At 48.6% G+C, this 27598-nt stretch overlaps 1 long non-coding RNA gene across 1 annotated transcript; it reads left to right on the top strand.

The window, feature by feature from the left end:
* LOC141981253 (uncharacterized) lies at window positions 1–27598 on the top strand. The gene is made up of 3 exons (XR_012637701.1): window positions 1–234; window positions 2263–3563; window positions 27503–27598. It is a non-coding gene; the product is annotated as an uncharacterized LOC141981253 (long non-coding RNA).

Genomic DNA, 27598 nt, shown 5'->3' on the forward strand with positions numbered 1-27598 from the left:
CTATAGACCGAGCCCAGACCCGGGCACATGCACCGCTGGCCGGGCTCGAGAGGGAGGAGAGCGGCAGGAGCGGAGGGAGCGCTCCGAACCGGGCAGCGCAGCCTCGCCGGAGAACTTTGCTCCGCCGGGGAGCCGGGAGGGGAAGGGGAAGCGGGAGGCAGCGGTGGTTACTGCGTGTGCTGTTGCTTACACATAAATCACCACATTCAAGTGTCAGCGTGGTGAGGAGCCCAGGTAGGTAATTCCCAGCCCCCGGGAAGGTTGCAGCCACAGCAGCAGCGAGGCCGGGCTGGGCGCGAAGCCGGATCGGATGGAGCGCAGCGCCCCGGCGGAGAGAGGGGAAGCCCGCGGCGGGGCGCGGGGACCTCAGAGGCTCGCTCCCTTTGGAGAGGCTCTTTCCCGCACGCTGGGGAGCTCCAGGCACGAGGGGGCTAAGGGGGGGGGGCAGAAGCGCGGCCGGAATGGAGAGAAGCAGAGCGCCAGGAGGAGGGAAGGGGGGGACAGATAGGCGCACCCTTGCGCGCTCCACCTCTCCCCTTCCGACCCCGCGCTCCCTGTCCCCTGCCTCCTCTCCCGCTTCCCTCCATCGCCGTCTCCTTCCCTCCTCCTGGCCAGCATCCCCCTCCCTCGCTGCGTCCCCAGAGACAAGGGAAGTGCCTGGGAAATGCAAGCGAGGCAGGTCGCCGGCGAGCCAGCCCCGCTCGCCAGGGAGAAGATGCGCCCTGCCTCGGTTCAGGGGCACGGGCTGTGTGATACAGTGCGAGCCGCCACGCCTTGCCGCGGGCCGCTCCCCGGCCGAGAGAGGCTGGAAGTTACCCTTGGGGGCGATGGCCAAGCCCTCGGATTCCCGCTCCTGGATTTATTTGCCCCAGACAGAGGTTTCCCCTGGCAGGAGAAAGGAGCAAAGATGAACCCTCCTTGCGCGCACGGCTGGGTTGCCATGCGGCAACCTGCGCACGGAACGGGACAGAGCCGCCAGATGTAGCTACGTGTGGAGCGAGGGAGACCAGGTTATGGGGGAAGGCGGCCGAACTGCGCCCCTGTCCCATTTTGGATGAAGCAGGCGCTCGCTGGCTGGGACGCAGCCTCATGAAAGAGGGGCGGGGAGTGGTTTGAGTTTAACCAGCAAGGAAGCTGGAAAAGCTTGCGTCCTCCCGGCAAGGAGCTGCCTGTGAATGAAGGGAGGAGAGGGGGAGACACGGGGAAAGAGAAGGAAGAAGGGGAGAGACGAGGGGGAAGCAGAGAGAGGAGGGGAAGATAATGAGCACAGGGAGGGTAAAGAGGCAGGAAGGAGGTGGGGGACTCCAGCTCTCTGAGCATCCTGCCAGGCTCTTAGGACATGCTGCCCTCCTCTTTAGGCTACAGAGCTCAGAACAGGGGGAGGAAAGGGATCCTGTCCCTCTTCTGCAGGCAGTCTGAACAGGAACCAAAGCAAAGGGCCCTCAGCCAGGCTGCTGCCCACCCTTGCTCTGGGGCAGGGACCTGTTTCACCTGTGTTTTCTCAACAGAAGGCACTTCCCTTGCCACCCATCCTGGGCCTTAGCTACTGGGCAGGACAAGGGCATCTTCCTCCTGACATGGGAGCAAGCAAGAGAGAGGCAAACAAGCAAGCAGGGCCCTCCCTACAGGGACAGCCCACCAGGGGCAGCCTGGCCTTGCAGTCTCCAGTGGGTGCTGACTGTCAGCAGCAGGGCCGGCCATGACAGCTCCAGATTTGTCCACTCCCTCCCTCCCACCTCCTCAACATGCTCCTTAGACCCCTTTTCTCCCCCCTCCCCCATTTCATTTTACTCTCTGGTCTCATCTGCCCCCTTCACCCTTTACTCTCCCTTTCCTTCCCTTTCCCCCAATCTCAACATCCTCCCACCATTGACTTTCTTTCTCCCCTTGTTTCACCCCCATTCCCTTTGATCTCTCCCTCCCCCCTCCTGCCCCTAGTGAGGTTGCTAATTACATGGCATGGCTTGCACAGAAGAAAGGGAGGGAGCTGAGCCACAAACACCAACATGAAAAGTGCTTCCAAGCCCCCTTTCCCCTCACTGTCAGAGGGACAGTGCTCTGGTTCGAAGGCATCTGAGACATCCCCCCGTGTGAGCGGGGCCTGGAGCTGTGCAAGGGGGCAGCTGTAGGTAGAAAGGTGTATTAGCATTGTGCATGCCCAGAATGTGAATTGCACACCCTCTCTCAAACTTTTTTTTTTTTTTTTTTTTTTTTTTTTACTTCTTCTCCCCCGCCCCTGCTTCCATCGCCTCTCCCCCAAAGATTTTTATTCTTAATTAGAAGATGCAGATCAGCAAAACAGAGTGCTTTGTGCGGAATGCAATGTCCTTCAGAAAAGGAGCTGGCGTCTGGTGCTGCTTCCAAGGGAGAAAGCCCAGAGACCACAAGGCCTAATAGACGCAAAGGGTATGACTACATTGCATGGTAAACCCATGTCTGTGGGGCATGCGCTTGTGGACTTAGTGTTTCCAAGCCCCATTGTAAACCAGGATTTACAGTGGCTGGACCAGGGCCTCACAGCCATGCTAACATGTCCGCACTGCACTGCTCAGACCTTCTGACTTGGGTCTGAGCTGCAGCCACGCTGCAAAATGACAGGGCCTGGACCCGAGTCACAGCAGGGCTCAGGCTCTGACCCACCCTCCTAGCAAGATCCTACAACCTAGATCCTGAGTTCTTGCTGACCTGAGTCAATCTGTATGTGGATGGAAGCAGGTCTTAAGCTCAAACCGAAGTCAGAGCCTGGGGTGAGTGTGCAGTGTAGACATACCCAAAGTGGCAGGACAAAGAAGGTTAGGGATCCAATGTGCTTCATGGTAGCCTTGAACTGCTTACTAAGGAGGGAGAAGGTGTAATTAGAGTTGTGACACTGCACCCCATATCTGTCTTAGTAATATTATGTTATGATTATGGCATAATTATAATGTATTTTGCACATGATAAGTCATGTGAGGTGTCATTGAAAAAGTTATGATTTGCTGAATACGATTATCCTATTTGTAGGCATGTATCATTTTTGTATCTGAAGTTATAAATACTGACTATGTATCTGTATTTCAAATGTAGTTACATCTGGGTATCCCCCTAGACAAGATGATTTCAGTCTAGACAGTGGGTGGGGAAGGGCCTATTCAGGGCAATGGGCCATTAGGGAAAACAATAAGCCTTAGGGGAAGCTCATCTCCCACCTGGTGAGCCTTCCTGAGAAAGCTCCAGACAGCCTGTGAGTGATGGCAGCTATGACTCTACAAGGACATGTGATCAGACTACATGTCTCTGTCTTGGGATGTTATTTTTCAACAAACTGGTCTGGAAACCAAGCTTGGAAACAAAGTGTTCCTGCCATATGCAAAAGCTATATAAGGCAGGGAGTAACATCATCTGTCGTTCTTCACGCCACACACAAGAAGACACCTGAGGAACAGCGACTGAACTGGGGGAAGTGCTGGACCTAGGCTAAAGGGATTTCTAGCCTGTGTATGAAAGACCTGGGGATTCCAATCTGTAAAGCAAGTGCATCTTGTCCCATAAGAATCTGCAGCCTGCCTGTATCATCAGCCAGGGTGAGAATTTGCTAGTTCATATCCTATCTTTCTAGTATCTTAAACTTAATTTGTGTTTTGTTTATTTACTAGTTAATCTGCTTTGATCTATTTGCTATCACTTACAATCACTTAAAATCTATCTTTTGTAGTTAAACTTATTTTATGTTTTAATCCAAACTAGTGAGCTTTGTCTGGAGTACTTTGTTGGTTACCACATGTGTACCACTCTGGTTGGTTACCACGTGTACATTGTTCTCTTCACATTGAGGAAGAGGCGGACCGGGTATTAAATCCATATACTGGCCAAATTTGACCAGGACAGGACAGTACTGCTCTCGGTCCTAGGCTGGTAAACTGGTGGTTAGAGAGTCTGCATGAAACTGCAGCTGGGTGTGTCCCTACCTGTATGTATGCTGGTGAAAGTGCAGGCTGGAGAGTTTTGCAGCTTGTCACAGCAGCACAGGGTGAGAGGGAGCCCAGGCTGGTGGGTTAGAGGCCTCAGTGGTACCCCAGTTCTAGGGGGAACTGGTCACAAGAACCCTTTCTGCAAAGTAGCTACCACAGGACAAAGGCATTTGAAATAATGAGTTGTATGGAGATAATGTTTTTAATTTGTACTGGGGTAGCCAGTTATGGACCAGAACTCCACTGCACTAGGCACTGCACAAACACAACACAAAGAAAGTCCCTGCCCCAAAGAGTTTACAATCTATGTATAGCAGTTGGGTCACACCTATTCATCCTGTGTCATGAGGCAACAAGAACTAGATGCCATTCAACAGAGAGACTGAATATTTAAAACTAATAAAGGGAAATATCTTTTCACACAACTGTTCTGTGGAACTCCCTGCCACAAGAAATCATTGAGGCCCAAAGCTTAGCAGGATTAAAATAAAGATTGGATATTTAAATGGATACCAAAAATATCATGAATATGTTAGTAAGGATTTTTTAAAAAAATGAAACGTTTTGGAAGAGTTTTAAACCCTGATGCTTCAGGGAATAAGCCAAACCTGTAACTATATGGGTTTAGGAAGACATTTGCCCAATCTGCAGGTATTCTCTTAACTACCTAACACTGAAGCATTTCATACTGGCTACTCTCAAAGACCAGATACTGGACTAGACTGACCACTGGTCTGATGAAGTTTGGCAGTTCTCATTTTCCTGCGTTACTATTGTTTTTGAAGGGAAGAGGTGAGTAGTTTCCACACAGTCAAAAACAGTTTGGTATTACACTACCCATAGGTCACAAGGATCACATTTCAGTCTGGTGTAAGCGGCTGCAACTCCACTAAAATCAAAGGAATTACGTCAGCAGTCAATTCACAGCACAATTCAGTGAAGATGGTAAATGCACAATTTGGGCCAATCTGTACTTCAAGGCCAGGTGTTTAACTGTGTCTGAAGTCACAGTTGGGTTCCCCAATACAGTCTGGCTTATGGTACTAATGGTACCTAAGGATAAATGGGGCAAAATGAGCAAAGGAAAATGTAAGATGACAATCAGGCGAATCCTCCTATAGGCTGTGGAATAATCTCCCAAGGGAAGTGGTGAAGCGTCATCAAGAAACTAGACTGGCTACAATGCCAAGGAATATACTTTAAGGACCACCACCTGCCCTGGAAGAGGAGTGGAGAAGCAACCTATCAGGGCTTTTCCATCTCCAATTTCTAGGGCTCCCACATCCACCTCTGATGGGAGTCACAGAGCGTGCTGGGCTAGTCAGTGCCGCTCATCTGGGATTTTGATGCAGATGTTACTTTGTGCAGGAGCAGAAGCATACCACTTACAGCAGCGGTTCCCTAGATTCTGACCCACCCCCTCCTCACTCCCTGGGAGCCCCATTTCCCACATGCTTCCTAGGCCAGGCTGCATTTCAGTGGAAAGCATATTGTCAGCTATACAGATTTACGGGGTAGCTGTCTCAGACCTTTGCCCTCTGTGCTAGCCCCCATTCCTTTTCCCCATCATCTTGCTTCTCTCTGTGATGGGTGTGCGGGTGGAATATAACCACAACATCTAACCCAAATTCTACACTTCCCTGGCATTTTAGGTCCTATTTATTGGTATTGCAGTACTGCCTAGAGGGCCCCATTGTGCTAACAAGACAGTCCTTGCCTCCAAGAGCTTACATTTTAAATATAAGATGAGACACAACCCTAGATACAACAAAGACATGGCCACAAAGTACCTGTGCGACTGTACTGATCAGCTGGCAGCCGGTGGTCAGATAGTGCAACAGCTGCCTAAACACTGTAACAAACACCAGAGTGGATTCTGGGCAACAGAGCTACTGCAAAACTTATCAGCAGGGCTCTGTGGAAAGCTCAAGACAGCTGAGTTGTGCCTGGTTTTTGCACAGCTTTACTCTGTGTCCTATTACCAAGAGGCGTAAGGGAGCCTATTCTCCAGGAACCGTGGGCTTCTGTTCTCCCCGTCTCTCAACACAAAAAGAAGGGGGCATTCCATGGAACTGAAAGGAGACAACTGCAAAACAGATAAAAAGAAATACTTTTTCACACTGCGTAATCACCTGTCAAAGTCATTGCCAGCAACGTTGTGGATGTCAAAAACTTAGCATGATTCAAAAAGTGGATGGACATGTATATAGATAACAAGAATATCCAAAGTGATGATAACAAAGGCAAACAAATTATGGAAGAGCAAGTAAACTCCTGCTTCAGAGCTTAAGCCAGTCTCCGACTACTAGAAGATTAGGAGGAAACAATGTGGAGGGCAGGTCATCCCACATCTGTCTAACGTAAGGTTGCTTGCACCTCCCTGAGAGACACCTGGTACTGACCATTGCGGGAGACAGGATATTGGAGTAGATGGACCTCAGGTCTGATGCAGTCTGGCAATTCCTATGTTTCTTACAAAGTGGGTGATTCAGCATTTGTCTGGGATTCATTCACTCTGCAGTCCCACTCTTGCCGTTTATCAGGAGAGAGAGACGTTTGGTCCCACACCTTAAATTTGTATGTGTGTGAAATATACATGGAGCAATTTCCAGCCAAGACAAGCTGTATGGAGGTTCCCCCTTCTGGTTCACCTGGTAGAGCCACTGCCTATTCATTATGGCCACATCTACACTATGAGCAAGGGGTGCGATTGCACTGCTCCCGGGCACATATAAATAGCAGCATAGCACAGGTAGTGGTGGAAGAGGTATGGGTGAACATGCCAAGTACAAACCGTGAAGGTATAAGGCCCATGAAGGTCCTCGTTCAGACTTTCGAACCCGTGTGCACAGATTCCAGCTGCCATGCAGGGCTGGGGATTCAGCTAATGTGTTAACTCCACTGATGCAATAGATTGACAATGAGGGACAGGAGGAAGGAGAATTGCTGGTGTAGGTCCCAGTGACCTTTTTAAAGAGGATTACGGCACAGCATTGCAGCTTATCACTAATCGATTCTATCTTCCCTCCAGCAACAGGTATCACAGCGTTTACACTGGTAATGCCTGGCATCATGTCTGGCTAAAGATTTTGCTCCACAATTTCCAATTACCTATAAGCCAGGTGGCTTATCACGCAAGGGTTGTGCTCAGTTGTGTACAGTACCTCAACTGGGATGGCCATCTGCCCAGTTTTTGACAAGGCTAACTGGTTTTCAGACCCTTCCTCCAGCTATTGAAGATGTTTGGTTTGCTTTGGTTTTAAACCAACGTTGGCCATTTTTACCAGCTTAACTCCCTGCTCCCATGGCAATTCCATGGCCAAGTGTCCATTCAAAAAACAAACAAACAAAACAAACAAAAAAACCACGTCAGTGTTAACAATGCCGTGAACCTGACTGCACAGTTCCAGCCTCTTCTGACGCTGTCCTGTTCCTTTCCAGCCTACTCAAAATGCAGCAGGTGGAATCCTCTCTCCCTGCCCTGGGTGACAGTAGTTATTCTACATACCCAGACTTGGCACCTACACACTGTCCTTCACCAAGGATCCCAAAGCACTGTATAAACCATTAATGGGATTATCCATGCAATGAACCTGTGCTATAGTTAAATAGGATTATCCCCATTTTACAGAGGAGGAAACTGAGACGGGAAAAAAAACCCTCAAGATATTTATCCAAAGCCACAAGGTGACTAAATTGTAGAGTGGGGGAGAAAATCCAGCAGTTCTGTCTCATAGTGCCATTTTAACCTCTCAGCAACACTGCCTCCCTATCACATGTCATACACCGCCCACACCTGCCTCCCTAGCAAATTAAAATGAGCAACTCTCTAGGGGTTGGGATGTTACATGACCCCATGACAATGGTCCAAAGTTAAAATAATATGATGGGTGAATGCCAAAAGTGTCAAAGGTCTGCCTCAACACCCAGACTCCCCCAGCTCCCCCCGTGAGAAAAGGCTTTTCTTTAATGGGCTATCAGATGCTTCTTGTTGAGGCAGGAAGCCCGTGTGCCCAGCCTCTCCCCCCCATAGTCCCCGTCTCCTTACACAGGGAGGCAGGAAGTGCAAAAAGCAACTGGGGGAAGATGCAAGAATGAGGCCCTTGGCCAGGAAGGAGGTGGGGAAGGAATAATCCAAATGGGATTGATTTTTTTTTTTTTAATATAACTCTACAAGCGCGATGGGCCCGATTCTGGAGGCAGACTCAGATGCCCGAGCGCAGCAGCCTGGTGCGGTCACGTCTCGTGTCCTGCCCGGGAGCTCGCCCTAATCCCGCCTTGCTCTGCTCACCTGGCTCTCACGGGAGGCACGTTTCCAACCGCGGGGCGGGGCGGGCGAGGGGTACGTCCCGGGCCCCCGAAACCCCCGGTAAAACGCCCCCGAAACCCCCGGTAACACGCCCACTGGCGCCACCGGGCGTCGGAGCCGGCCCAGAGCCCGCGGCGGGAGGGACGCCCCTGGCTGCAGCGCCTCCCCCGCCGCCGCGGGCCTCGCCTCGCGTGGGGCGGCCCACGCGTGTGCGGAGCGGCGTGGGGGCCGCGGGGCCCCGCCCAGGGCTTCACACCCCCGAGCCGCCACTGAGCGCGTAACTGGCGGGGTGCGCCGGCGCGTGAATTAATTGCACGGCGCAATTAGCGGCTCCGCAGAGTCCGTGCAGCGGGGGCAGCCGACGGGCCGCCCCCCCCCGAGCAAACGCCCGAGCAGCGTGAGTCAGAGACCCCGGCCCCCCGCGGCCGCCTCCCCCGCTCCTCCTACCCCTGGCCCCACGCACCCCAGCGCTGATTCGTGCAGGCGCCGCGCCCCCAGGGTGCCCGGCCAGCGGCTTCCTTCACCCCGATCTGGGGGGGGCGGCTCGGCTTGCAAATCCCTCCCCCGCTGCAGGCGGATCCCTCTCTCCGCGGGCATCCAGCGCCAGGAGCGCCCTGCCTCCCCTCCCCGGGCTCGGAGGGATTCCGCCACCGCCGCCGGCCGAGAGGCTGGTTTGCCCGGGGAACTCCCAGGGCAGAAGGAGGGAGAGAGGCGATCAGTGGAAGAGATTTCCTGGGGAACGCAGAGTGGGTGGCGGGGGCAGGTTTTTGTTTGCTTCTGATGAAACACTTCTGATTCAGGCTGGCTCCTCCTTAGGGTGACCCTGCAGCCGGTTTGGGCCAGGACAGTCATAGACTCTCAGGGCTGGAAGGGACGGCAGGAGGTCATCTAGTCCAACCCCCTGCTCAAAGCTGGATCTGAGCCGCAATTTTTGCCCCATATCCCTAAATGGCCCCCTCAGGGATTGAACTCACAACCCTGGGTTTAGAAGCCAAAGCTCAAACCACTGAGCTATCCCTCCTGCCCTTTTTAAACCCTGTCCTGGATGCCCTGACTGTTCTGGCAAATCTGGGCATTTGTCCCGTTCTTGCTCATTGATCATCAGTTGGCAAGAGCAAATGAGACAAATGCCCAGTTTTGTCAAAAAAAAGGGGGGGGCCTCGTAGGGGGGACACAAGGGAACGTTTTGGGGGCAGATGGTGGGGCTTGGGTAAGCAGTGCTGGCAGGCGGCTCAGTCCAGCCCTGTACCGTGGGGAGGGAGAGGGCCAGTCTTATGTGGGATGGGAGGGGCTCAGGTGAGCAGCAACAACAGGTGGTTTGGACGAACCCCATGTGGGAGGAGGGAGAGGTGGGCTCAGGCAAGTCCTGCGGGGCATCCCCTTTGGGCAATATGGTCACCTGACCTATTCTGCTGTCACCCCACCAGCTTCCAAGCCATATCTTGAAAGAGACAAATCAAGAAGGTCGTGATCACATATGGTCATTGCAGATCTTGGGGTACTTTTGGTAGAACAGGCTTGGTATCTCTCATCTGGCCAAATCCCAAATAGCTAATTATATTTTGCCTCCCTAAATTCCCCATTCTACTAGAATATTCTTCACGTCCTGTCCTAGACTGCTGTATTGGTGTGAGCTGTTAAAAGATGAGCATGTTTTCACCTAGAGAAGGCTGCATTTCAATGGTGGGCAAAGTAGCTACTCTTTGTGAGCATTTTGGGACAAGCACTTCAGGATTCTGAAAGGTCATATGTAAGGAATCCTTCTGGCTGCTCATCCATTTAAAAAAAAAATTTCTTACTGGCCTGGATGTGCCATGTACCATATGAAATCCCATAATCTGTAGATGTTGAGTGGTTTCATTTATTCCATATTGGTTATTAAGTGCAGTGACCAATAGTTGTTAATTTTACATGTAATTAGTGGTTTTAGTCTCAATTTTTGGGTGCCAACTTCAGATACCTAAAAGAGGTCAGATTCTCCGAGGGGTCAATACTTTCTGAAAACTAGGCCCCTTTCAGGTGTCTCAAGCTGGCCTCTGAAAACCATACGCCAGTCTTGAAAACATCAGCTAATGTGTCAGGTTGCTTCTATGCTCTCAAATGAAACTCATGCAGAAAAATGATAAGACAAGAATGCTATGTCACCCGTGGGCAAACACTTATCTCAAAATGGTCACTCCAGAGCTGACTACTCAGTCCTCATGCTCAAAGGAAACTTGCCCAGCACCATCCAAAGGTGAGCCTGGGAGTTTAAATTCAGCCTTTTTCTAGGCACTAAAAATCATGGGCTTAATAAACAAACTAGACTTATGGTTTGTTATAACAATCTGTAACCCACTCATCCCCAATCCCCTTTTTTTTGTCCTATGACTGGAGAGGTGTTAAGGGCCATTTCACCTTCAATGATCCCTAGGAATAAGTCTTAATTACTTATACTAAACAATCTGTTCCACCTTGTATTTAGTACCTTCCCCAGACCTGAAGAAGAGCTCTCTGTAGCTCAGAGCCCAGGGGTTCTGGAACAGTTTTTATAGTGGGGGTGCTGAGAGCCATTGAACCAAATTGTAAACCCCATATACAATGGAAACCACTTCAAGCCAGGGGGTGCAGCAGCACCCCTCGTTCCAGCACCTATCTCAAAAATTTGTCTCTCACTGGACCAACTTCTTTGGGTGAGAAAGATATTACCTCATCTCTCTAATATCCCAGGACTGACTCTGCTACGAGAACAATGCAAACAGAGTTAATCAGTGGTGAATTCAACAGACAAGTGGAGGACTCAACAGGCCTGGAGAACAAACTCCCCTCTCACCATTTAGAGGGACTCTCACCAGTTCAGAGGACAGATTGTGCTGTCATTGTTTCATTTTGTGGATAAATGCAGGGATTTTGGTCCCCAATCCAGCACCTTTCACGAGCACTAAATTCACTTTAAAATTAAACACCCCATTAATTTAGAAAGTTAATTGTATTCCTTCTCAACCTTACAGTCTAATAGATCACCCCAGGTTAAAGCTCAAGCCATCCGCTGATGTTTAGCGTGGGGAAACACAATGGCTCAGATTACAGGGTATGAACTGCTCATTTTGCTGCCCTCCCTTTCCAAGATTTGGAGGCATCTCCCCCATCCCTCCTGTGCATTCCTTACCTCAGAAATCCTGATTAATGCAACTGAACTTAAAGAAAACTTTGTAGATGACACAAAAGTGCATCCTGCTTGTACATCCCTCTTTCCAGACCTTTGGCCACGTGTTGAAATTCCCAGTGACCATCGGACTGGTAAAAATCAGAACCTTGTCTCCTTGATCTTGAACCTAGCCAGAAGCCGCCACTTTTGTTTGAGCCAGACCTCTTGATAATCCAACCCCTCAGGCACTAGGGGCTGGATCCTCAGCTGGTGTCAATTGGCATAGATTCACTGAACTCAGTGTTCCACTGAAGTCAATCAAGCAATGCTGATTTACACCAGCTGAGGATCATGCCCTAGAAGAGCAGAAAATCTTTTCTGAAAGCTTATGCTGAGTGAGGTTTCCAGCCCAAGTTTGCAGACTCAAGCAGTCCAGGTCACCTTTCAAAGTCCTGATCCTAGGAGGGACCAAGGGTGTGTCCGCACTGCCGATGCTACAGCAGAATAGCCATGCTGCTGCAGCTGTGACTGAAGAAATATAAATGATGCCTATGTAATGCAGTTGCTGGCAGAATTTGTTTGCCCTAACCAGGAAGTAAGGGTGACTAGTAGTAGTCAAGATCTGGTTAAAACCAGCTCTGGGTGCTCTGCACAGGGCTAACAATAGCAGGGTTTTGGGGTTGTTGTTTTTTTGTTTTCTTTTATTTTTTTTTGCTCAGAAGGTTTGTAGGTAGCCAAGAATACAGAGCACCTGGACATTTGATGGGTTCTACTTTGGCTGCAGTGATTAAGTGGGGATAGCAAATTGTTATGTTTGTGCTATTGGGCTGACCAGCCTTTGAATTAATAAAGGCTTTTTCAGTTAAAGTGTCGACTTCTGAGCCTTTTCTGAGTAGACCGGACATCCCAGAGAGAGATTGGAAATTCCAACAAGCACCATAGTGTAGACACTTGCTATGGGAACAGAAGGGGGTTTTCCATTGCCACCGTTCATCTACCTCTTCAGGATGCAAAAGCTAAATGAATGGAAGAATTCTTCTGTCGACCTACTACTGTCTATACCAGGGCTTAGACTGATTTAACTATGTCTCTCAGGTGTGTTAGTTTTTCACACCCCTGAGTGACGTCAACCTAAGTTTCAGGTGTAGCCCAGGCCCAAATGTCTACAACTCCCATGGAAATCAGTGGAGGTTATGGGTGCTCAGCTAAGTTCCCTCTAAGCTGCATGGCCGCGCAGCAGCCTATTAAGCACCGCACAGGTGCTCAGGGCTGTGGCGCGGAGAGATGCCTCTCCCTCAGCCCCGGACCTGGCATGGCGCCCCTCCTCCGACCCAACCCGGACAATACAGGATTTATAATGGCACCAGGCCCACACTTAGCAGGGACCCCGCCGGCCCAGCCCCAGCACTCCACTGGCTCCTCTCCAGCCCCTCGCCCGTGCTCCTCTAGGCCCACCGGCCCACTCCTCTCAGCCAGGTGGCTGAGGGCTCCTCTCTCCACCCGGGTCACTGACAGGCAGCAGTGATTTGGGGAGCGGAAAGGAGCCCGCAGCTGCTGCCACTCCTCCAGACCGCCGGTGAGCACCAAAGCGGCAGACTGTCACCGGCAGCCCAGATTGCAGACGGACCTGCTGCAGCCCAGGGAGAGGAACCCCAACCCAACCCAGCCCAGCCCAGCCCCCTCCCGGACCTGCCATAGACGCGGGAGAGGCACCCTTCCACCAGCCCAGCTTCCCCCCAGAGCTGCCACAGATGGGGGAGAGGTGCCCCAGCCCAGCCCAGGACCTGTTGGGGCCAGGGGAGATGTGCCTATCCTATGGCCTCAGCCCTAGAGCTGCCATGGCAGAGAGAGGCACCTCTCCACACAACCCAGATGCTGGTGCGGGGAGAGAGAGCTGGGGGGAGTCCTCTCCCTGCCGTAGCTCCGGGGTAGCCTGCACCCCCAGCGAGAGCCCTCACCCCATCCTACATCCCAATCCTCTGCCCCAGCCTGGAGCCCCCTCCCACACTCTGAACCCCTCGGCCCCACCCCCGCAGCGTGAATTTTGTTATGTGCACCAATATGGAGGTGATGTGTCACACATCACCTCCATATTGGTGCACATAACAAAATTAATTCTGCATGTGTGTGGAAAAAATTAGAGGGAACACTGGTGCTTAGCACCTCACAAGATCAGGTCCTTTGATGTTTGCCAGAAGCAACCCCAAACCCATGAAGCTTGCCTGTCACTGACTGTCACTGGCATTTGATCCTGGCTTGGTTCACACACACTCAGTCCCAGGTTGATCCTGTGATAATGATCAGACTTGCCTTGAAAAATTGATGAAGAATTGATAGGACTATCCCTGAATAAGTGATGTTTATAAAAGTAAATAAATGACTCACCCTAGCATAGCCTCGCAACATCTGTGGGTTTTTTCAGAGGTAATTATAGCGTAGACTGGGATGGGGCTGTTTATGTTAATACTGGAGCTGCTCGGCAGACAATCTAACATAGTCTCCTACTATAAATCACTGAAAAGGCTTGGAACAAGTCTGGGCTTTAAGCCCTTTGGTTAGTACCAACCTTCAGTATACTCCCTGATGCTGTGCATTGTCGTGAAGCAAAGTGCAAGCTTTCTCCTCCAGCCACAGCCCCGTTTCTAAATGCAGTGACTTGCTGGTGCATTCTTGATGGGAATGTGCTATTTGAAGAAGTACCCTAGCAACTGGTAGATTCCTAGTGGGTTTCGATCCAGAGGGAACTCTTTTTGGAACCAACCATAGGTCTGCTACAGTGCTGAATAAGACACAGAGCTGGCCTTACAAGTGTGGGAGGAATCCAAACTGCTTCAGTGGGGTCCCCCGTTCAGTTCTGTTTATGGAGCTGGTGGCTGGGCCGGTCTGAGTTGTGCCCCTTTCTATCTACCTAAGTAGATAGCCATAGTTACCACAGTATCTGTGCACCTCGTAATCTTAAATGTATTGATTCTCACAACCACCCTGTGAGGTAGCCCAGTGCTATTCTCCCCATCTTACAGGTGGGGAATAGAAGCACAGAGAGGCTAGGTGACTTCCCTGAGGTCACACAGGCAGGTTGTGGTGGAAAAGGGAACTGAATCCAGGTGTGCCAAATTCCGGGTTAGCGCCCCTGCCTAAACATTATTACTTGTCAGAACTGCAGAATCAGAGAAATGTAGGTCTAGCAGCAACCACAAGAGGTCGTCATGTCCAGCCCCCTGCACCGAGGCAGTACCAACTAAACCTAGACTATCCCAGACAGATGTTTGTCTTAAAAACCTCCAGTGACCGGGATTCCACAACTTCCCTTGGAAGCCTATTCCAGACCTTAACTACCCTTCAAGTTAGAAAGCTTCTCCTCATATCTATCCTAAATCTCCCTTGCGCAGATAAAGCCCATTACTTCTTGCTCTACCTTCAGTGGACGTGGAGAACAATGGATCACTATCTTCTTTATAACAGCCCTTAACATATTTGAAGACTTAATAGGTTACCTCTGTGTCTTCTTGCCTGCAGACCAGGGGCGGTGGGCTTGCAGGGGCTAAAGCCACCCCAAAATTTGCCTTATCCCTCCCGTGGACACCCCGTAGCAGCTGCTGCTCTCTGGCTGCCCAGCTCTGAAGACACAGCAGAAAGAGTGGCAGGTGCTGACCGGGCACCCAGCTCCAGCAGCAGCGGAGAAATAAGATCGGGTGGGGGGCAAGGGTGCTCAAGACCAGCCCCTGGCCCATGTCCCTGCCTACCAGGGCGCTCCACCCAGGGCAGGTGGATGGTCCAGGGCTCCCCAGAGCGTCCCGGACCCACTCCGGACCAGGCTCCTGGGCCTCACCTCCCACGGTCCCCCTGCACAAGTGGCTCTTACTGCCTGCGAGCTGCCAGCTTCCAGCCTGGCCAGCGAGTGGGGCCTCAGGGGGCGGGGGGAAAGAGGAGCGGGAGCAGGGCCACAGAGAGGGGCGAGGCCTCATGGGAAGGGGGTCTAAGGCTCACCTCAGCCCCCCCCCTGCCAGCACTAGGAAGAGGCTGGCGCAGCCCCTGCTCAAGACTGAACATGCCCAGGTTTTTAAACCTTTCCTCACAGGTCAGATTTTCTAACCCTTTGATCGATTTTGTTGCTCCCTCTGGACTCTCTCTCCGGTTTGTTCACAGCTTTCTTAAAGCGTGGCACACAGAACTGGTCACAGTACTCACCAGTGCCGAGTAGAGTGGGACAGTTACCTCCCACGTCTTACATAGAACACTCCCAGATTATATCATCTTTTTTTTGCAACTGCGTCATTGTTGGCTCATACTCAGTTTGTGATCCAGTACTCTCCCCAGATCCCTTTCAGCAGTACTAGCGTCTGGCCAATTACTTCCCATTTTGTAGTTGTGCATTTTATTTTTTTTCCTTCCTGAATATAGTACTTTGCATATGTCTTTGCTGAATTTCATCTCGTTGATTTCATACCAATTGTCCAATTTCTCACGGTCATTTTTGAATTCTAATCCTGTTCTCCAAAGTGCTTGCAACCCCTCCCAGCTTGGTGTCAGCCACAGATTTTACAAGTATACTTTCCCCCTTCCCATTATCCCATTAATGAAAATATTGACTAGTACCAGACCCAGGACAGACCCCGTGGGACCCCACTAGATACTTCATTTCAGTTTGACAGCAAACCATTGATATCTGCTCTTTAAACCAGTTGTGCAGGCACCTTATAGGAATTTCATCTAGACCACATTTTCCTAGTTTTGTTTCTGAGAATATCCTGGGGGACAGTGTCAAAAGCTGTTATTAAAAAAAGCTCTTATTAAAATCAAGATAAATAATGCATACTGCTTCCCCCTCCACTAAGCCAGTAACACTGTCAAAGAAGGAAATTAGGTTAGATTAGCATGATTTCTTCTGGAGAAATCCATGCTGCTGATTACTTATCACCCTGTTATTCCTTAGGTGCTTGCAAATTGATTGTTTAATAATTTGTTCCAGTATCTTTCCAGGTATCAAAGTTAGGTTGACTAGACTAGAATTCCCTGGGCACTCTTTGTTCTCCTTTTTAATGATAGGTACTGTTTGCCCTTCTCCAGTCCTCTGAGACCTCACTAGTCCTCCAGGAGTTCTCAAAGATCATTGCTAATGCTTCTGAGATTGCTTCAGCTGATTCTTTAAGTACCGTGGCCAATTGAGTTCTTTTAGCCCCCATTCCTGAAAAGCATGGTGTGCAAAAAACTATAATGCCTTTTGGATTTCTGTGCACTACACCTTCAAATGTCTTCAAACACTCCTTATGTGTAGAGCTAAGCAGCTGTTTTGTTCTCGGGGTTGCTACAGAGAGATGAGTGTGCATGAGCACACACAAACAGTCCTCTTCCAAGGAGAAATGACTTTTCTTCTCTCTTGCATCTGTTTCCCTTTATCTCAAAATAAGTCTTCTGAGACTGAAAGAACATGTTTTACTCTGTGTGTGGAAACATAACATCATTGCTCGTGCATAAAGCTGTCTCCAATTAGGAGGGAGTTTCTTCCATCCTGTCAAACTTAAATCTCTACAAATTCTGTATGTAATTTGAAATGACCAAAACTGAAAGTTTAAATAAGCTTAAGGGACACAGTCAAGTTAAATTAAACTCAAAATCTAAGAGCCGTGGAGATGTTTCTATGGGATTTTTGTTTATATTCTGTTTATTCCTATTCTAAAGCATTTCCCCTGCAGCCTTTGTAACCCAACATTGCCGCTAAGATACGGGACATGGACCTGAGGCTTGAAGAGGATCCTAATAGGAGCAAGAAAGAATCCACTGATTGTCTTTCATGTGGGAACAAATGATACAGCTAGATTCTCGCTGGAACATATCAAGGGAGACTATGGCAGGCTGGAGAAGACGCTTAAGGAAGTGGACACTCGTGTGATCTTCAGTGGGATTCTGCCTGTCCCTAGAGGAAGAGAGCGAAGGCGAAACAAAATTATGATGATCAACACATGGCTCAGGCAGTGGTGCTATAAGGAGGACTTTGGGATGTTTGACCACTGGGAAGCATTCACGGACAGAGGACTGTTCTCATGGGATGGACTCCACCTGAGTAGGGAGGGAAATAGACTTTGGGGCTGGAGGTTGGCACAACTGATTAAAAGAGCTTTAAACTAGGAACTCGGGGGAGACCGTTGGGAGATGCTCATGTAATCTCAGCACCTGATTTTTAACATGGAGAGGGAAGAAAATCAAGTAAGAAAGGATACAGCAATGGGGAAAGGAACAGCAGTGGGCAGGAGAATGGACATTAGGAAGAAAGATAGTGCCAATACCAATGAAGCTAACAGTCAGGTAGGTGATACTGGCAGTAGAATGACTGTACCCAAGCAGGTGAGGAATCTGGGAGAAGCCAAGCAGAAACAGCTAAGATGTCTGTACACAAATGCAAGGAGCCTCGGTGACAAAATGGAGGAACTAGAGCTACTGGTGCAGCAAGTGAAACCAGATATTATAGGGATAACAGAAACATGGTGGAATAGTCGTTGTGACTGGAGTACAGAGATTGAAGGGTATGTGCTGTTCAGGAAATAAAGGTAAGTGTGGTGGAGTAGCATTGTATATCAATGATGTGGTAGACTGTAAAGAAATTAGAAGTGATGGAATGGATAAGACGGTCTGTTTGGGCCGAAATCACTTTGGGGAAGAAAGCTACTAGAGATTCTCCTGGGATAGTGCTTGGGGTATGCTACAGACCCCCAGGATCTGATTTGGATATGGATAGAGACCTCTTTAATGTTTTTAATGAAGTAAATTCTACTGGGAATTGTCCTCCAATCTATATCTGGGAAAATAAAGTCTCTCATCACACAACTGCTACTAATAATAGTAGGGCCCAGATTTTCCTGGATGTGATAGCTGACAGATTTCTTCACCAAACAGTTGCTGAACCAACAAGAGGTGATGCCATTTTAGATTTGGTATTGGTGAGCAGTGAGGATCTCATTGAACTGGTTGTGGGGACAACCTTGGTTCAAGTGATCGTAGAATCATAAAAGATTAGGGTTCGAAGAGACGTCAGGAGGTCATCTAGTCCTACCTCCTGCTCAAAGCAGGACCAACCCCAACTAAATCATCCTAGCCAAGGCTTTGTCAAGACGGGCCTTAACAACCTTGAAGGATGGAGATTCCACCACCTCCCTAGGTAACCCATTCCAGTGCTTCACCACCCTCCTAGTGAAATAGTGTTTCCTAATATCCAATTTAGACTTCCCCCACTGCAACTTGAGACCATTGCTTCTTGTTCTCTCATCTGCCACCACTGAGAACAGCCGAGCTCCATCCTCTTTGGAACCCCCCTTCAGGTAGTTGAAGGCTGCTCTCAAATCCCTCCCTCACTCTTCTCTTCTCTTCTCTTCTCTTCTCTTCTCTTCTCTTCTCTTCTCCAGACTAAATAAGCCCAGTTCCCTCAGCCTCTCCTCATAACTCATGTACCTCAGCCCCCTAATCATTTTCGTTGCCCTCCGCTGGACTCTCTCTAATTTGTCCACATCCTTTCTGTAGTGGGGGCCCAAAAACTGAACACAATACTCCAGATGTGGCCTCACCAGTGCCGAATAGAGGGGAATAATCGCTTCCCTCAATCTGCTGGCAATGCTCCTACTAATGCAGCCCAATATGCCATTAGCCTTCTTGGCAACAAGGGCACACTGTTGACTCATATCCAGCTTCTCGTCCACTGTAATTCCCAGGTCCTTTTCTGCAGAACTGCCGCTTAGCCAGTCAGTCCCCAGCCTGTAGCAGTGCATGGGATTCTTCCGTCCTAAGTGCAGATCTCTGCACTTGTCCTTGTTGAACCTCATCAGATTTCTTTTGGCCCAGTCCTCCAATTTGTCTAGGTCACTGTGGACCCCATCCCTACCCTCCAGCATATCTACGTCTCCCACCTGTTTAGTGTCATCCATGCACTTGCTGAGGGGGCAATCCATCCCATCATCCAAATCATTAATGAAGATGTTGAACAAAATCGGCCCCAGGACTGACCCCGGGGCACTCTGCTTGATACCGGCTGCCATCTAGACATCAAGCCATTGATCACTACCTGTTGAGCCAGATGATCTAGCCAGATTTCTATCCGCCTTATAGCCCACTCATCGAATCCATACTTCTTTAACTTGCTGGCAAGAATACTGTGGGAGACCGTATCAAAAGCTTTGCTAAAGTCAAGGTATATCATGTCCACTACTTTCCCCATATCCACAGAGACAGTTATCTTATCAAAGAAGGCAATCAGGTTGGTCAGGCATGACTTGCCCTTGGTGAATCCATGTTGACTGTTCCTGATCACCTTCCTCTCCTCCAAGTGCTTCAAAATGTATTCCTTGAGAACCTGCTCCATGATTTTTCCAGGGACTGAAGTGAGGCTGATCGGTCTGTAGTTCCCTGGATTCTCCTTCTTCCCTTTTTTAAAGATGGACACTATATTTGTTTTTTTCCAGTCATCCGGGACCTCCCCTGGTCGCCACGAGTTTTTAAAGATAATGGCCAATGGCTCTGCAATCTCATCAGCCAACTCCCTCAGCACCCTTGGATGCATTAGATCTGGACCCATGGACTTGCGCATGTCCAGCTTTTCTAAATAGTCCTTAACCTGTTCTTGCACCACTGAGGGCTGCTCATCTCTTCCCCATATTGTGCTGCACAGCGCAGCAGTCTTGGAGCTGACCTTGTCCGTGAAGACTGAGGCAGAAAAAGCATTGAGTACTTCAGCTTTTTCCACATCATCTGTCACTAGGTTGCCTCCCCCATTCAGTAAGGGTCCCACACTTTCCCTGACCTTCTTCTTGTTACTAACATATCTGTAGAAAGCCTTCTTGTTACCCTTCACATCCCTTGCTAGCCTCAACTTCAGTTGTGCTTTGACCTTCCTGATTACACCCTTGCGTGCTTGACCAATATCATGAGCTAATTCAGTTTAAACTAAATGGAAGATAAACAAAAATAGATCTGCAACTGGGGTCCTTGATTTCCAAAGGACAAACTTAAAAAGCAATTAGCTAGGAGAGTGGACAGGCCTGAAGAATTCAAGAATCTGCATGTGGAGGAGGCTTGGAATTACTTTGTCAAAATTGTAGAAACTTTTAGAAGCCTTCATCCAGCCAGGGGGAAAAATTCGTAGGGAAGGGTTGAAAACCAAGCTGGATGAGCAAGTATCTCAACCAGGTGATTAAGAGAAAGCCGAAATTCTAGAGGGACTGGAAGATGGGATGGATCAGAAAGGAAAGCTACCTCTTGGAGGTCAGAAAATGTCGGGATGAAGTGAGAACTGCTAAGCCATGCAGAGTTGGATCTTGCAAAGGGAATTAAAACCCATAGTAAAAGGTTCTATAGCAATATCAATAAAAAGGAAACAAAGTAAGAAGAAGTGGAACCACTAAGCACTGCGGATGGGGGTGGAGATTAAAGATAATCTAGGCATGGCCCAACACCCAAACCAGTATTTTGACTACATTTTTAATGAGGCTAATGAGGAGATTAGGGGTAGGGGTAGAGCCAGGATGGCTAATGCGAATGACGATATGGAAGTCGAAATTACCACATCTGAAATGTAAACCAAATTCAAACAGTTTAATGGGATTAAACTGGGGGGCCTGGATAATCTCCAGACAAGGATATTAAAGGAACTGGTGAATGAAATTGCAAGCACAATAGCAAGGATTTTTAATGAATCTGTAAATTCAGGAGTCGTACCCTATGCTGGAGAATTGCTAATATAGTTCCTATTCTTAAGAAAGAGAAAAAATGTTATCCAGGAAACTACAGGCCTGTTAGTTTGACCTCAATTGTATGCAAGTCTTGGAACAAATTTTGAAAGAGAAAATAGTCAAGGACATAGAGGTAAATGGTAATTGGGATAAAATACAACATGGTTTTACAAAAGGTAGATCATGCCAGACCAACCAGCTCTCCTCCTTTGAGAAGATAACTGATTTATTAGACAGGAAATGCAGTAGATCTAATTTACCCAGATGCCAGTAAGGCATCTGATACAATTGCACATGGGAAATATTAATTCAATTGGAGAAGATGGGGATTAATATGAGAATTGAAAGGTTGATAAATGTGGTGGGATGTCTGCCCCACACTGGCAGAAAAGGGGTTATAAGCAGCCCTGGGAAGTCTGTGCAGGAGGCAGCCAATCACAGAAGGGCTTATAGGAGCAGGCAATAGAGCGGGTCTGGCCCATATAAGAAGGGCTGCAGAACAGAGCAGAGTCAGTCACTCCCTGGAGCTTGAAAAGGGAGGAGGACTGGCTGCCTTGCAGGTGGAGGGCAGCAAGCCCCCTGGGCAGAGCAGTGGTTCAGGGAGAGACCCAGAGAGCTAAAGGCAGCTCCTGGCAGGCTGCAAGGATCTGCAGACTGAGGCCCTGAGGCAAGGGCAAAGAGGGTGCTGGCTAGACCGTGGACTGCAGTTTGCCACTGAAGGGCGTGGCTGGACAGTAGACTGCAGGTCCCCCCAGAAAGGTGGGATCATAGAGTGTGGCACAGCCAGAGGACAGTGTCACTGAAGAGAACGCCACGGTCTTGGGAGTGACATGGATCCAGAACAGAGGTGACAGCGGGCAAGACACTACCAGAAGAAAGCGCAGTGCTAATTCCCTGGACAACCAGCAGGAGGTGCCGCAGGGGTGAGTCGCACTCCATCATACTGAAAGGTGAACTGTCAGGCTGGAGGGAAGCTCCTAGTGGAGTATCTCAGGGATCCATCTTGGGACCAATCTTATTTAACACTTTTTATTAGTGACTTTGGCACAAAAAGTGGGAGTGTGCTAATACATTTTGCAGATGACCCATAGTTGGGAGGTATTGCCAGTATGGAGGAGGATCAGAATATCATGCAAGAAGATCTGGATGACCTTGAAAACTGGAGCAATAGAAATGGGATGAAATTTAATAGTACAAAGTCATGCAATTAGGGATTAACAACAACAATTTTTGCTATAAGATGGGGACATATCAGTTGGAAGCGACAGAGGAGAAAGACCTGAGTGGATTGTTTGATCACAGGATGACTGTGAGCTGCCAATTTGATGCGGCTGTGGAAAAAGGCTAATACAGTCATAGGATGCATCATATGAGGTATTTCCAGTAGCGATTTGGAAGTGTTAGTACCATTATCAAAGGTACCAGTGAGACCTCACGTGGAATACTGTGTGCAGTTCTGGTCTCCCGTGTTTAAGAAAGATGAATTCAAACTGGAACAGGTACAGAGAAGGGCTACTAGGATGATCTGAGGAATGGAAAACCTACCCTTTAAGAGGAGACTCAAAGAGCTTGGCTTGTTTAGCCTAACAAAAAAAAGGCTGAGGGGAGATACGATTGCTCTCTATTAATACATCAGGGGAATAAATACCAAGGGAGGGAGAGGAGTTATTTAAGTTAAGCCCCGATGTGGACACAAGAACAAATGGATATAAACTGGCCACCAACAAATTTAGGCTGGAAATTAGATGAAGGTTTCTAACCATCAGAGGAGTGAAATTCTGGAACAGCCTTCCAAGAGCAGCAGTGGGGGCAAGAAACCTACCTGGCTTCAAGACTGAGCTGGATATGTTTGTGGAGGGGATGGTATGATGAGACTGCCTACAATTTGCGACTGCTAGCAACAAATACCTCCAACAGCTGGTGATGGGACATTAGATGGGGAGGGCTCTGAGTTACTACAGATAATTTTTTTGCCAGTATCTGGCTCCTGATCTTACCCATGTGTTCAGGGTCTAAATGATTTGCCATATTTTGGGTTGGGAAGGAATTTTGCCCCGGGTCTGACTGGCAGAGACCCTGGGGGTTTTTCACCTTCCTCTGCAGTATGGGGCATAGGTAACTTGCAGGTTTAAACTAGTGTAAATGGTGGCTCCTCTGCAACTTGAAGTATTTAAACCAGGATTTGAGGATGTCAGTAACTCAGAAGTTAGGGGTCTATTACAGGAGTGGGTGGTTGAGGTTCTGTAACCTGTAATGTGCAGGAGATCAAACTAGATGATCATGATGGGCCCTTCTGGCCTTAAAGTCTATGAGTTCTGTCGTTACACATAAGAACCAGAAAGGAAACTGATTAAATGCGAGTGAACTAGTTAGTTTCACATTCATTGTGCAAAATAACTGGAAATCAAGCAACCACACTGTCCATATTAGGGATTTATAGAGGCCCCGTGGCCATCATAACCAAGCCGCTCACAATCTTTGATTTATCACCACATCCTTTCTCTCAAGAAGGAAAGTGCTAGTATCTCTATATTACAGATGGGGAACTGAGACACAGAGAGGATAAATGAATTGCCCAAGGTCCCACAGAAAGTCTGTGGCAGAGCAGGGTCCCAGGTCCCAAGCTAGTACCCCAGCCCCCTCTCACATGGGATAGACTGTGGAAAAACAGATCTATTAAAAACAAAACACTTAATAGTCCAAAGTACTATTAGTCAATAAAATGTATTTAAAAATCAATATAGGGTTCTGAATGCGACATAGTCCTGTTAATGCTGCTCTGCATTGTGCACTTACTTCAAGGAAGCCTAAAAATGTTCTGGTTTCAGAGTAACAGCCGTGTTAGTCTGTATTCGCAAAAAGAAAAGGAGGACTTGTGGCACCTTAGAGACTAACCAATTTATTTGAGCATAAGCTTTCGTGAGCTACAGCTCACTTCATCGGATGAAGTGAGATGAAGTGAGCTGTAGCTCACGAAAGCTTATGCTCAAATAAATTGGTTAGTCTCTAAGGTGCCACAAGTCCTCCTTTTCTTTTTTAAAAAATATTCTAAAACCATTGCGTGTGCTCTTGGGAAATACAGATGAAGACCTCCTCCTCCCTCTCCCCCAGAGTGTGAAGAAGACCACACCCCCTAAAACCGCTTGTCCTCCCATTTGGGTAAAGACAGGTTCTTAAGGCCTTAAGCATGTTGCTTAAAGGCCGTTGGAAAATTCGGAGCTAGGTGTGAGAGGAGTGTAAGAACTATTTATGTTCCATTTGTTCAGGGAAAAGCTGCTTATCTGCTTTGGAAAACAGGGGCCTAAGGAGATTAATACAGAGAACAATCCTGAACTAGAAGAGTGGGGATGCAGCAGATGACCCAGGAGGGCCTTTATAGCCCCATCAGCATGTGTGATTCTGTGACCCACCATAGAAAATATGACCTCCTAAAAGCCCTATATTCTAATGGCATTTGTCCCTTCCTTGGTCCATTAGTGACATTTGTATCCTACAGCAACGTTTTCCTCGTTAAAAGGATCATGTCTCTTGCAGGCTGATAGAATACAGAATTGATTTTAAACTGGTTTCTTTATAGAGACACGTGCATTTTAAAATCAAGATCAAAATTTACCATCAACCAATAAAAAGCATGAAAACACGTTTCCTCCCCTTTTGCCCCCCTCCCCCCCCAACACCACTGCATGGGACACAAAAGCATGTACGTGAATGGTTAAAGATTGTGGCCAGATCCTCAGCTGGGGAAATCAGCATAACTTCCCTGATGTCAGAGTTATACAGTAAATCCTCGCTTAACATAGTTATGTTCCTGAAAAATGCTACTTTAAGTGAAATGATGTTAAGCGAATCCAATTTCCCCATAAGAATTAATGTAAATGGTGGGGGGGGGGGGTTAGGTTCCAGGGAAATTTTTTTTCCAGACAAAAGACTATATTTTATATATATCTATATATATATACACACACACATATACGCAGTATAAGTTTTAAACAAACAATACTGTACACAGCAATGATGATTGTGAAGCTTGGTTGAGGTGGTGAAGTCAGAGGGTGGAAGAGGGTAGGATATTTCCCAGGGAATGATTTACTGCTAAATGATGAACTAGCACTCGGCTGAACTCTCAAGGGTTAATGCATTGTTATTAATGTAGCCTCACACTCTGCAAGGCAGCATGAATGGAGGGAAGGGAGACAGCATGGCAGAGAGAGACAGAGACACACACCCTGTGAGTGAGACAGAGACGTGCATTGCCCCTTTAAGTATGCTGACCCCACTCTAAGTACATTGCCTTTTTAAGTAGATCAGCAAGTTGAGACAGCAGCTGCTGCCAGCAAGCTCCCTCCATCCTGAGCCCTGTCGTGTCCCCCACATTCTCTGTGGAGATAAGGTATGGGGGGGCAGGAGCAGGGGGAGGGGGACACCCTGACATTAGCACCCCTCTTCTCCCCCTTCCCCCACAGCAAGCAGAGGCTTGGGGAGCAGCTCCAAGGCAGAGGGCAGGAGCAGCACATGGCAGTGGGGGGAGGGACAGCTAAACTGCCGGCAATTGATAGCCTGCTGGGCAGCTGCTGCACAGGGAACTTAGGGGAGCGGGGAGCTGATGGGGGGGCTGCCGGCCCACCCTAGTTCCAAGCCCCCACTAGCCTGCTCCAATGGGCTGCTCTTCCTGCCAGCAATGGACAAAGCTGGCAGCTGCCAAACAACGTTATAAGGGAGCATTGTTCAACTTCAAACGAGCTTGTTCCCTAATTGATCTGCAACAAAACATCGAAACAGCCTTAACCGGGACGACTTTAAGTGAGTAGTTACTGTACCAGTTTTCACCAGCTGAGGATCTGGCCTGCATGCGCACGCATACACGCACAATAACACACACACTTGATAATGGCTGGGCTGGGTAGATGTGGGAGAGATCAAATTTTAGGTAATTGATGTAGGGGGATCCGGATCCATCCGGAACCATTAACCAATGCACTAACTAATCCATGGGTTCCCAGCCAGCCTGCGCTTCCCATATTGCTAAATGGGAAGGAAGTCCCTGATAGATGGGAAGGGTGTCCTCGGGGTATCCTGGCCTGGAAAAGAACCCATTAGACGTGTGACTGCCTTATTATTACCATCCTTACCAGACTTCTTCCGTGCCTGTTCTCCTTTTGTTCATCACCCCCATCGCTTGTTTCAGGTTAGATGGGAAGCTACTTGCAGAGACCATGTCTTCCTGCACATTGGCACAGAACCTAGCACAATAGAGCCCTGATCTTGACTCAGATCTTTGGGTGCTACTGCAGTATAAATACAGGAAATTGACATACCAGCATATGCTACAAAATGCAGCAGCAAGTAAATGAAATCAAATAAGGCTGCATCTAGCAGTCACCGTGATACCAGAACTCATTGCATTACACTTGAATTGTAAGCTCTTTGGGGCAGGGGCCATCATTCTGTTGTGTTGGTACTGCTCCTAGCACAGTGGGATCCTGGTCCATGACTTGTGCTCCTAGGCTTTACTGCAATAGATGTAATAGCCAATATGTCACAGTGTATCATTTATCATGCACATGCATTGCTTGCACTCCATTGGATGAAATCAGAATCTGTGTGACACAGGCCCTGTAGTGCTAGCTACTAATGGAGATTCTCCTCGAGCACAAGTGGGAGCTATCTGTACGTTGGATTTGAGTACTGTCCCCATGGTCACAGTGACATGTCCAATTGTCCATGACATGCAGCACAGTGAAATCCATGAAGGCCAAGTGACCACGGATTTAGGACAATATCATGGTGTTGCTGTGGCCACAGATGCACAGATGAGTGTACTGGTACTGCTATCAGACTGGCCAGATGGCTGACGTACATGCACGCTGATTGTGATAACTCTGCTAATATCACTATGCAATTCCTGCCTCCCTCCATGTTTGGTCTGCTACTACTGCTCAGGCCTGGGTGCTGGAAGGTGGCAAGTCCAATACCTGATGTGGACAAACTTTTTTCCTTTCCACGTTCGGGTGGGTTTCCGGCTTTTGATATTTGTTCACTTTCAGCAGTATCGTTTATTTAAGTAAAAATAGGCCCCCCCTTCCAAACGTCTCCAACTGGGGAAAACAACCAAAGACGTTTGCCTCAGGCAGGGATTGAACGTGCTCTGTAACTCTACAACCTCATCACAACACCAAGCCCTAGAGCTAGACTCACAGGAATCCTGGGAATGCAATGGGTCTCTAGGGCATTGAGGATGGATGGACCAGAACTGCAAAATGCTGCCCAAGCATCACGTCATGCCCAGGCTATGGTAAAGATGGTCCTTTCCACACAGTATTCATTGGACTTAACACTGCACAGATATATACAGCCCCTCACTCACAGTAGCACAGACTGAAAATAAACCGTTCTTTCCCTCCAGGCTTCCCTCTGAAGGTCCAGCCCCGTTGTTCAAAGCACACGTCTGTGAAACAGCCGGAAGAGTCGTCAAGGGAAAAGAGGACAACGCTTACCAGGG

The sequence above is a fragment of the Natator depressus genome, chromosome 2 (genome assembly GCF_965152275.1).
Source record: "Natator depressus isolate rNatDep1 chromosome 2, rNatDep2.hap1, whole genome shotgun sequence".
Lineage (NCBI taxonomy): Eukaryota > Metazoa > Chordata > Testudines > Cheloniidae > Natator > Natator depressus.